This window comes from Kogia breviceps, chromosome 11 (genome assembly GCF_026419965.1).
Source record: "Kogia breviceps isolate mKogBre1 chromosome 11, mKogBre1 haplotype 1, whole genome shotgun sequence".
Classification (NCBI taxonomy): Eukaryota; Metazoa; Chordata; class Mammalia; order Artiodactyla; family Physeteridae; genus Kogia; species Kogia breviceps.
In genome coordinates this window covers 11,889,615-11,901,751 of record NC_081320.1, presented here as the reverse complement: position 1 = coordinate 11,901,751, position 12,137 = coordinate 11,889,615, and positions in this window count along the sequence as shown.

Sequence of the window (12,137 nt, the reverse complement as noted above, 5' to 3'; positions counted from 1 at the left end):
TCAATGGTGTTCTCTGTGGTATCCAGATCTTCTGCTGGCTGCAGATTTTTCTGAAGGAGATATTGCCAAAGCACGCAGCAAATGTTGTTTCAATGCTCCTTAAAGAATTCTCCCAGCACTCACTTACTTTAAGAGGACAGTCCAATTGGCATCCAGCAATCTCATTTATCTCAGATTTGGAAATGCTCTTGCCTTACCTGTTGAATGTTTTCTCTCTGTATGGGCACCAGATAAACTGTCCTCCGTTGCTTTTAACCTTCTCCATTGCAGTAATGACACATTCCCTAGTGTGCTGTGTGACCTTGGATTATTCCCTAACCTCAAGAATCCCTTAGTCTTCTCACCTGTAAGATATAACTTCCTGATTGAATTATTATGAACATTAAATGAATTAAGGCAAAGTGAGTGCTAAATTAACGTGAACTATGACTAATTTTGCACCAACCTAATTGCTGACTTCCCTTTGACCAAATCCATCTAAAAATTATGACACAGAAGACCTAAACTGTACCTATTTCATAACTACATACTTAACTAGAAATTAAATATGCAGTTAAAGCAAAGACTAGAACAGAACATGGACAAATGAAAATGGTAGATTGGGAGTCATGGTAGGTGATTTTATTATTTTCTTTTATTAATTTTTATTGGAGTGTGGTTGCTTTACAATGTTGGGTTAGCCTCCACTGCACAACAAAATGAATCAGCCACACACACACACAGATATCCCCTCCCTTTTGGACTTCCCTCCCATTTAGGTTACCACAGTGCATTAGGTAGAGTTCCCTGGGCTATACAGTATGTTCCCATCAGCTGTCTATTTTATACATAGTATCAATAATGTACATGTGTCAATCCCAGTCTCCCAATTCCTCCCACCCCACCACTTTCCCCCTTGGTATCCATACATTTGTTCTCCACGTCTGTGTCTCTATTTCTACTTTGCAGATAAGATCATCTATACCATTTTTCTAGATTCCATATATATACATCATCATATTTGCTTTTCTCTTTCTGACTTACTTCAGTCTGTATGACACTCTCTGGGTCCAGGTAGGTGATTTTATTTTTTTCATTTTTAATTTTTTTAAATTATTCTATTTATTTTTGGCTGCGCTGGGTCTTCTTTGCACACTGGCTTTCTCTAGTTGCCGCGAGCGGGGGCTACTCTTCATTGCAGTGCGCAGGCTTCTCATTGCAGTGGCTTCTCTTGTTGCAGAGCACGGGCTCTAGGCACACGGGCTTCAGTATTTGCGGCTCGCGGGCTTTAGAGCACAGGCTCAGTAGTTGTGGCGCACAGGCTTAGTTGCTCCGTGGCATGTGGGACTTCCCAGACCAGGGCTCAAACCCATGTCCCCAGCATTGGCAGGCAGAGTCTTAACCACTGCGCCACCAGGGAAGCCCCAGGTAGGTGATTTTTATAATGTACTGTTTGTATAACATGGGAAAAGTCAACCCAAAATAGTCGTATTGGGTGGATTTAAAATTTTGAAATGCATGTAATACACATATATTGTGACAGCCATATATATATATATATATATCTTCCCTTCAGTTTCTGCCTTCACTATAGCTCTGGTTACCCATTGTCACATAACAAACTATCCCAAAACTTGGCGGCTCAAAAGAAGCATTTTATTTTGCTCATGATTTGGAGGATCAGGAATTTGGGGAGGGCTCCAAACGGAGCTCTTCTCTGCTCCACACAGCAGCAGGTGAGGCTGGAGAATTAACTTCCAACATGGCTCACTCACATGGCTGGCAAGTTGGGACTGGCTGTCGACCAGGAACCTTGGTTCCTCTCCATGAATCTGCCTGGGCTACATCACAACACTGCAGCCAAGTCTCTTCCCCAGACCAAGTGTTCTAAGAGACAGCAAGTGGGAGCTGCCAGGCTCTAAGGGGCCAGGTCTGGAAATTGGCAGTCACTTCTACCAAAGTCCATGACTCAAAGCAGAGACAGCCCACCCTGAGATTTAAGGAGAGGGGACACAGACTTCATCTCTATGTGGAGAGGGTCAAAGAATTTGTGGCCATTCTTAAACTGCCACAGTTACCCTTTTCTTATGCCAGCTTGCATGTTGAAGCAACAGACAAGGCACTACCGTTTCATTCCTCATACACTTCCTCTCTCACCTCAGCCTCTCTTATTCCTTCCTAAAGCCTGGTCCTTTGCCCATCTGTCATCTCTCACACCTGCTGACGCTCATCTCTAGTTACAGATTCAGAAGCTACACTACATTGCAATGACGTACTGTTAATCAAGAGCTTTGGCATCTGGTAGACCTGGGTTAGAATCAACTCTATCATTGACTTGCTGTGACCTTGAACAAATTACTTAATATCTGACACTCAATTTCCTCACCTGAAATGAGAAGCCTACTCATAAGATTGCTGGGAGGATTAATAAATAACATATTTGGCAAAAACTGTAACGTCTGACAATGCCAAGTGTTGACAAAGGCATAGAACTGGAACTTTATACTCTGCTCGTGAGAGCATATACTGCTTCAAGTTTTGGAGACCAACTTGGCAATATATGATAAGATTAAAGATGAACATATACTACAATGCAGTGATTCTACACCTAGATTTAGACCCCGAGAAACTCCTGCACAGATGCCCAAGGAAATACATATAAGAATACTAATGGATGGACTTCCCTGGTGGTCCAGTGGTTAAGACTGCACTTCCACTTCCACGTGTTCGATCCCTGGTCAGGGAAGATCCTGCATGCCTGGCAGCAGGGCCCCCCCCCCCCAAAAAAAAGCAAGAATACTAAGGGTAGCACTGTTCTTAATTGCCAAAACTTGGAAACCACCTAAATGTTGACCAGGAAAAGAGATAATAAACTGTGATGTGGTCATGTATGGGCCAGAGCTATGCATACTAACACAGAGGAATCTCACTACTACAATGTATAAAAAGCAATTAGAATGAAAATGCATATGGTGTGAAATCATTTACATATAGCTTGAAACATGCAAAACAATGTTATGTCTCATTTAGGGAAACAAGCATGTGTAGTAAAAGTAAAAAGAAACAGTAAACACTAAATTCAGTCAGTAGTCTGAATGGAACAACAGGAAAACAGTCCAGGCCCTGGAATCTTAAACTATATGGTGGGCATAAGAGTGTTCATTATTTTATTCTTTTTATAACCTTCTCTATGTCTGACATATTTCACATCAAACTTTGAAAGTTTTAAAGACCTATTTATAGGGACTTCCCTGGCGGTCCAGTGGTTAAGACTCTGCGCTTCCACGGGCTCATTCCCTGGTTGGGGAACTAAGGTTCCCCATGCCCGTGGGGTGGCCAAAATAAACAAATGAATAAAGACCTATTTATAGTGAGTATGTGTACAAGGCTGGGGATGAGACAAAGGCTCAATGGCCGGTAGGAACTGCCTTCATATTCACTCTGACATTCCACCCCTTGTTATGTACTCACCCTTGGGACCCTCTCCTTCACCCTTAAGCTAGAAAAGGGTGTTTCCATTTTTACAGGAGTTCAAATGAGTGTGTGACTAAGGTCATGAGAAGTCACATTTATCTGGTTGCCTGGATCTGGACCAACTGAGTCAGACTGGATTTTGAGAACAGTAACTTTTTTTTTCCCCAAGGGAAGGAAATCAAATTTACAGTTGCACATATATACAATGGAGTATTCCTCAGCCATAAAAACGAACAAAATAATGCCATGTGCAGCAACATGCATGGACCTAGAGATTGTCATACTGAGTGAAGTCAGAGAAAAAGACATATCATATGATATCCCTTATAAGCAGAATCTAAAAAGAAATGATACAAATGAACTTACTTGCAAAACAGACTCACGGACTTAGAGAACAAACTTATGGTTAGCAGGGTGGATGGGTGGGGCCAAGGGAGAGCTAGCGAGTTTGGGACCGACATGTACACACTGCTATATTTAAAATGGATACCAACAAGGACCTGCTGTATAACACAGGGAACTCTGCTCAATATTATGTAGCAACCTAACTGGGAAAAGAATCTGAAAAAGAATAGATGCATGTATACGTATAACTGAATCACTTTGCTGTACACCTGAAACTATCACAACATTGTTAATCAAGTATACTCTAATATAAAGTAAAAAGTTAACAAACAAATAAACACAGAAATCAAATTTATACATATGCCATGTGGTCAAACACTAACCGTGGGAAGGTTTTTAAAAGTGCTGATTTGAGGGCTTCCCTGGTGGTGCAGTGGTTGAGAATCCGCCTGCCGATGCGGGGGACGCGGGTTCGTGCCCCGGTCCAGGAGGATCCCACGTGCCGCGGAGCGGCTGGGCCCGTGAGCCATGGCCGCTGAGCCTGCGCGTCCGGAGCCTGTGCTCCGCAGCGGGAGAGGCCACGGCGGTGAGAGGCCCGCGTACCACCAAAAAAAAAAAGTGCTGATTTGAAAACAAGGCATATGCCAGTATACCTAGTTCAGTTCCTTCATTCCCATTCAATGGAATGTAACAGACGGTACTCATTTGCCCCACGTGACCACTGTCGGCTGCCTGTTTCCAAGTTCTGAACCGTGGAAGCATATCGGAATCCCCAAGAGAGCTTTTAAAACTCCTGTGCCCAGATCCCACCTATACCAATTAAATGCTAATGCCCCTGGAAAGAACCCAGGCCTCAGGTCTCCAGATGAGTCCAGTGGGGCAGGCACAGTTGAGAATCACTGGCCTATTTGGTCCCCTCAAGAGAATAACACCCTGAGACATCAGACACCACCTGTGAATTCAGGTTGTTTCCCTCATCCTTTCATATGTAAAATACTCATTAATTCCTTCTTATTCCTTCTAAAGCTTTTATAATTCAAGACAATTATGGATACAATGACAGAAATAAGACTGCTTAGGCTTTGGACTGTGTCAAGGTGACAGCTGTCTACACCGTGTGTCTGTTCTACCCAGTTCTTAATAATACAACTCCAACTTTTAGCCAAGATGTGGTCACCCAACTGAAAACCGCCATTTCCCAGAGCAAAGTATGAGGGAGATAAGAGCTTTCCTTTACCAAACGAAGAATGCCAACTAATAAATGTTCAAGGTGTAAGAAAAACAGAAAATTACCCATTTTACAACCAGTTTGGCAATAATGGATTCAAGCAAGATTCATCAATGGATACTGAGGCCACCGAGTGCAAGACGCCTGTGAGGCACAGGATAGACACACAATCTCAAAATATCACCCCACAGATAAGGCATTAATTCCAAACATGCTCTGAAGATGAAGAAATCCGGCAGACGCCCCTGTGTGGGTTGCTAAGCTATGCCACATCTCGGCTGCAAACCCAGCCCTCCCTACTTTGTGGTGCCGCTGGGGCTGGAACTCTCCCAACCACATGTGTTCACCGGCTTTGGTCATGGCATGCGTGTGGGATCTTAGTTCCCTGACGGAACCCGGGTCCCCTGCATTGGGAGCGTGGAGTCTTGTTCCACTTGTTCACATTTATTCAGTAGGGGGAGCTGCGAAGAGCCGGCCAGGAAAAGGAACTACTCCTGCTTAGCTTCCTGTTCCTTCCATTTCTTCATTCCCACAGCAGCATCCCCTCCACCCCCCACCAGCTGAATCCTGTTGGTAGTTTTTTAGCCCTCACCGAGTCAGTCTCTTCACACACCTCTTATCAGAGTCACTAGCTGCCGGCGTGCCCTCCTCAGGGGTTTGGATCCCAGGCCCACGGGACTCTTCCCAAACTGAGACACCAGTTCCAGCCCATCAGTAACTGGCGGAAGAAATAAACTTTCTTCTGTGTTCTTGGGATTTTCCATCGCTCACAGTTTAACCGAATCCTTATTTACACAGGGTCTGAATACGCTTTTCTTCAAAGGCAAGCCACCAAAATTAAATCCTTCATTTCAGATTTAAGAAATACATAAAGGTACAGTTAAGGAAAATTACTTAAAAGTCACTCCATAGTCAAGGAAGGGTATCTAGGGGATCAGTGTCAAGTTAAACATTACCGTGTCAAGAAAAGTTACATATATTTATTTGGAGGATGAGACCAGTTAATAAACATGACTTAAGAAGTGTCAGGGGCTTACCTGGTGGCGCAGTGGTTGAGAATCTGCCTGTCAATGCAGGGGACACGGGTTCGAGCCCTGGTCTGGGAGTATCCCACATGCCGCGGAGCAACTAGGCCCGTGAGCCCCAACTACTGAGCCTGCGCGTCTGGAGCCTGTGCTCCGCAACGAGAGGCTGCGATAGTGAGAGGCCTGCGCGCCGCGATGAAGAGCGGCCCCCGCCTGCCACAACTAGAGAAAGCCCTTGCACAGAAACGAAGACCCAACACACCAAAAATAAATAAATTAATAAAACTCCTACCCCCCAAAAACAAAGACCCAACACAGCCAAAAATAAAATAAATAAATAAATTTAAAAAGAAGTGTCAGGCACGGCACACTTTACAGGCATTATTTTAATTAGTCCTCATGAAAATCCTGTGACATAAGTACCATTATTATCACCAATCTTCAAACAGGGACCTGAGGCTTAGAAAGATTAAACGACCTCAAGGATACACAAGTGGTAGAGCTGGAATTTGAACCTAGATAGGTCTAGCTCCAAAGCTTATGTTTGTAACCACTACACTCTACCACACACAGGAAGTAATCACTGTCTTTAAGATCTCTGATTCTGGGACTTCCCTGGTGGCGCAGTGGATAAAACTCCACACTCCCAATGCAGGGAACCTGGGTTCCATCCCTGGTCAGGGAACTAGATCCCACATGCATGCCGCAACTAAGAGTTCACATGCCGCAACTAAGGAGCCCACCTGCCGCAACTAAGACCCAGTGCAACCAAATAAATAAATTTTTAAAAATTAAAAAAAAAAAAAGATCTCCAATTCCACTGGCAACTTTGAATTTAAAGCCCTCTTCTGTGGTAGACAGTGACGACAGAACCACTCTAAGAAAAACGAAAGATCCTAAACAGAAGAGTCACACCAACTCTACAAGCTGACAGTAATTCCAAAAAGCTGGCAAGGCCAACCACATTTAGACTGAAGGAGAGCTTGCCAGAAGCCAAGACCTTAGTTAAAAGATTACCTCCCTTCCAAATCAATAAGGTACAGACAAGGCCCATTGTATGACAGTTCAACTAGTGGGCATCCTGGACGTACATTCCCAGAATGTGGCCCCCTCAAAAATTTTAATTGAAATTCAATTTAATAAAAGCTCCTAGAAAGAGACATCAAGTCAACAGGCTCTTGGTTCTTACAGGCTGAAATTTGATCTCTAATGGTCCTCCTACACAGCATAGGCTTGCCCTGGGACTTCCAAAGCTCCATTATCCTTAGTGCTAAACTAAAAAGTACTATTTCACTTTAGAAACCAAACTGGCAACTCAGCTGTCAACGATTATTTTGCAAAGCAGGTCACAGTTAGTTGAAAATTATATTTTTCCAATTAGCACAGTGGGAAACACTACGGAGGCATTCAGCCCAAGCCTGCAATTAGAGAACATTTGCTTGCTTCTAGAAATAGAATGAATGGGAAGTAGAAACCTGCTATCTAGGTCTTCAGCAATAATCCTCTGGGAGGGGAGACCTTGCACTAATGTCAGCGGTCCCCAGAAAAATAAACATCTTGCTCCTTTTCATAACTAGCAATCTGCACTGCATCACAGTGTGTTCAGCTGAGAGGAAACCCTGCTTCATCTCTGAATGTAACAGAAGGGGTTTCCACAAGAGCCCAGTCATTAGAAAGGCAAGCATTACTGCCAATGAGCAGCTCTAATATTTTAGTATTAAAAAAAACTATTAATAAAGTCTCGAAAGTCTCCATCTGTCACAAAGGTAACAGTTTGGTAGAAGCACCTCAGCAATCTCCAGTTAGCTATCTTTCTCAGACTTCAAAGATCTCACTGTGTCTTGGGTGTAAACAATGGGATGGTTAAAGAATTTAAATCTCTCAAGTAGAGGCAAAGACAAAGGCAGAGAAGGGAGTTAAAGAGAAAGGACTTTCACACCATGGGGTATGAGTTCTGTAACCTTACTGAAATTTTGGAGCACTAAACAAGATTTTCCTGTGAAGCAAGAGAAAACCATGGCAATTAAAATATTTGCAAATCGTACACACTGCCTAAACACAGTGGAGAAAATGTTTAATAGACCAGGCATCCTTATACCACTATGTTGTAGAGGGGACACCACAACCCAGGTTTTATGAGCAAGTGTTTTAGTTTTTAATTTTGTCACCTTTGGTCTCTAGGCAACTTTATGTTGCCTAAAGGTGAAAGGGTGAGGTAGGGTGAGAACAAATCCTTTTATTTCCTGCCAATCAGGAAATGAACTGTTGAAAGCACGAGTAGCCTAGAGCTCAGCCCAGCTTGCTGAAGTGATGGCAGCTTGCAAGTAAACATGACTGTGTAACATTTATCTAGTTCTCAGTTACTATACTGTAGTTTAACCAGGTGACTCGACATTGACCCATTTATCCTGTGAATGATACTGTTCATTTCCTGTTCCGGTTGCTGGTTTCATGGATTTGTCCAGTGTGCAAAAAGTCAGCAAGTTATACAGTTATGTGCACGTTTCTGTATACAATATATTTCAATTAAAAAAAATCTAGGGTCTTCCCTGGTGGTGCAGTGGTTGAGAGTCCGCCTGCCGATGCAGGGGACGCGGGTTCGTGCCCCGGTCCGGGAAGATCCCACATGCCGCGGAGCGGCTGGGCCCATGAGCCATGGCCGCTGAGCCTGCGCGTCCGGAGCCTGTGCTCTGCAACGGGAGAGGCCACAGCGGTGAGAGGCCCACGTACCGCAAAAAAACCCCGCGTACCACACACACACACAAAAAAAAGATTATTTTGTGATCTCAGATTAACATCTTTTATTTTTTTTTTTGCGGTATGCGGGCCTCTCACTGTTGGGGCCTCTCCCGTTGCGGAGCACAGGCTCCGGACGCGCAGGCTCAGCGGCCATGGCTCACGGGCCCAGCCGCTCGGGGGCATGTGGGATCTTCCCGGACCGGGGCACGAACCCGCGTCCCCTGCATCGGCAGGCGGACTCTCAACCGCTGCGCCACCAGGGAAGACCAACGATCCTTTAAAAAAAAAAAAAAAAAAAAAAAAAATCTAAATTTCATCAGCAGAAAACTAATTAATTAATTAATTAAAGTGAGGCTCAGCTTCCAACATTTTACCTTTTCTTCACTGTTGAGAAATAGCTCTGGGAAGTCCCTTCATGTGAAGTTCGGGCCGGGCCAGCAACACCTCCTCTGGGCCATCTGCATCCTTTTCATCACAATCACCTTCCTCATTTATGCTGACACGCTCACCTTCACTTAAGTGCCCCTGGCTGTCTATCTAGAATCTCTCAAAACAGTAGCAGCGTCAACCCTCCCGTGTTCCAATACGACTCAGTTCACGTCCACTTTGAATCCTGCAAAGTTATTTGCAGTATAGTCAGCTTCTGCCACACTGCAAATTACTGCTGCTTTTTGCCATGATGCTTTCAATTTCTTCCAAGCCTCAGCTGAAGCAATCGTACAATCTCCAGTTATAGCATCAATAGCCTGTCCAAATCTGCTAAAATTGGAAATAGCCTCTTTGTTGGCTGGATCAATGAAAGTTGCATTTGATGGTAAAAGGCAAGTTTTCACACCTTCATTCAAGCCCCCAAGAGAACCTGGAACATAACCCAACAGCAGTACTAAAAGCCTACAGCATCTCTCTATCGCTGGGATCACTACTAAAAAGCTGTTGTCAGTGAGTGAACTGAATAATAGCTGCGTGGCAACCAGACAGCAAGAAGACTTTGAAAGAAGTGACCTTAGAGGTCATTCGTTGGGCCTATGTGCATCTGATCTGTTCCTTTGGAAATGGGATTTGTGGACCAAAGAGCTAGCATTAAAGTTTGTACTGTACACGATTCCTCAGTTCAAATATACCACGGCAACTGAAATCTGAACCGTTAATGAGGGACTGGTGTTATTTAACTAAAAGCTGTGGTAATGAACACGTGCATTGGAAACCACGCAAAAAAAAAAACAAGGTACTGAAAACACGGAGACTAAAATACACAGTGACCTTTGCCCCAGTGAGCCCCAGAACTCTGAGCAATTAGGCCTTTACCACCCAAGATTCTTTCTCAGGAAGCTGCTACAGGGTGTTCTCCCCCAAAACAGAGGAATAAACCAAGAAAAAACAAAAACAGGGGCTATAGGAAATAGGAAAGCCAACAAAGGAGGCAGAAGAAATTCCCAGAATGGCATTTTAGGATGCAGATGTGAAACTTGTCTAGACTGGAACAGATCAGAAGCTGTGAGTGAAGCTTCCCTAAAACAGAGGGACTTTCCTGTTGCTTCTGCTAGTCCTAAAAGGGTGACAAGCACTTAATAAAAAAAAAAAAAAAAAAAAAAAAAAGAGGGTGGGGCGGTAGAGCTTATTCCAGGGAAAACAAAATGATCACAGTACACGTACTATAAGACTCAGCAGCTCAGTGATTTTTTTAAAAATACTCTCAACTTTGATCTTACCAAAATTAAGACCAAATTATACAGCAAAGGTGGGACGTTAGGGTCTGTGTATGATAACAGTGGAAGACTAGAACATCATTTTTCACACTATGGGACATCAAGAGCTAAAAACTGAAAGGGCCTAAATAGTAATACAAATACCAAAAGAAAAGAAAGTGGTTGCCTCAGGAAAGAGGGAAATTATGGTGGGAGATCCCTATTCCATAGAAGCCTTGTTGAATCACTTGACTACTTTATTATGCATACATGCAACCTTGATGAAAATAGCTTGGATGGGGGAAGAGTCAAAAAAAAAAAAAAAAAGGCAACATCTAATGCCCAAGAGAAACAGGCCAGAGTTCTCACCAGCCTGTGTCCCTGGCCCACAGCAGCTACTACCGTACATGGAAATACAGATCCCCTCTGGCCTCTTACTGGCTCTTGGGGTTCCTCTTCCCCAGATCTAGCTGCTCTTCCTAGAGAAACACATCCTTGGTTCAAGTACTTCCTCAGTACTTGGGCCAAGGGGAAAATCTTGGGGAGAGTTACTACTCTCCATTTAATCACTGGGCAAAGACAGGATCTGGGTTTGTGTGAGGTCATATAGCACCAGGAAAGGAAGCCAGCACCAAAACTCAGGGTCTCCTGCAGAACCCTCAGCTCCGGGCTTACTGTTAGGTTCCTCTTTACCCCAGGTCCCCTTCTCCTTCCTCAAATAGTCACATGGCTACCTTCAACTAGCCTGGGGCTGTCCATTCTCTTTCTTTCAGCTGCGCCGGGTCTTAGTTGCACACAGGATCTTTAGCTGTGGCATGTGGGATCTAGTTCCCTGACCAGGGATCGAACCGGGCCCCCTGCATTGTGAGCGCGGTGTCTTACCCACTGGACCACTAGGGAAGTCCCTGTCCACTCTCTTAAGATTAGGAAAGATACAGTTCATGGGCTTCCCTGGTGGCGCAGTGGTTGAGAGTCCGCCTGCCGAAGCGGGGTTGTGCCCCGGTCCGGGAGGATCCCACATGCCGCTGAGCGGCTGGGTCCGTGAGCCATGGCCGCTGAGCCTGCGCGTCCGGAGCCTGTGCTCCGCAACGGGAGAAGCCACAGCGGTGAGAGGCCCGCGTACAGCCCCCTCCCCCCCAAAAAACGAAAGATACAGTTCAGTATCTTTCATCATTTACAAAATAACATTAAGAACTACTGCAAAAGGTCTTGAGAATTAAATGTATTAAATATATATAAAAAGCTTAGTGCAGTGCCTGACATGAAATGGTGAACATTTACGAAGTGAATCCATGGCAGGTACACAACCAGTGGTCCAATTTCTCAGGCACAGGTCAGGCAAGCATAACCTTATCCTTGTTGCAGTCTGGCTTCTAAAAAGCGTCTTGCTCAAAGTCTAAGGACAGGACTCATCAATCTAGTTTGCAAAGCCATGCACTTTTGCTTAACTGCCCTGATCAAGCGTAAAAGAGATAATGGGTCCAGACTGAAGAATCCAACACTGAGAATTTTTAAATGAAGCTGAGCTACACACACAAACCATGAACACTCATTTTAGCATTCTCTGTAATAGCAAAGCTACAAATAATCTAAATAAGGGTCTAGTAAAACAAAATAATCCATTCAAACAGGAAAGCTTTGTGGCTGTTAAAAGACAATGAG